Raw genomic sequence first — 642 nt, forward strand, 5'->3', positions numbered from 1 at the left:
AAACATTTATAGAACTTTTTTCACCCCCCGCCCCCCCCCCCCCCCCCCCCCGTTTTGTCCTGTTTTACCATTATCATCGAAAAGTGAAAGTAAAAGAACAACCCAAATTCTGGGTTGACTAGTTCTGGTGACATGCCAGGATTCCCTCACTTTGGAGGGATTTACTCTCACTTCCTGTTTTGGCTGGGGGTCAGGAAGTGAAAGTGAAAACTCACCAATGAGACAGTTGGCAAAAAAAAAAATGATGAGGGTTATAACTCTCCCTTATGCTATCCAAAATTTAAAAAGTTTTTTAAAAAAAAAAAAAAAACAGATTGCTTTTAACCACTTTAGCCCCGGAAGATTTTACCCCCTTCCTGACCAGTGCGTTTTTTGCGATTCGGCACTGCGTCGCTTTAACTGACAATTGCGCGGTCATGCAACGTGGCTCCCAAACAAAATTTGCATCCTTTTTTCCCACAAATAGAGCTTTATTTTGGTGGTATTTGATCGCCTCTGCTATTTTTATTTTTTGCGCTATAAACAAAATAAGAGCGACAATTTTGAAAAAAACGCATTATTTTTTACATTTTGCTATAATAAATATCCCCCAAAAATATATAAAAAAACATTTTTTTCCTCAGTTTAGGCCGATCGTATTCT

Source organism: Aquarana catesbeiana, linkage group LG01 (genome assembly GCF_042186555.1).
Source record: "Aquarana catesbeiana isolate 2022-GZ linkage group LG01, ASM4218655v1, whole genome shotgun sequence".
Lineage (NCBI taxonomy): Eukaryota > Metazoa > Chordata > Amphibia > Anura > Ranidae > Aquarana > Aquarana catesbeiana.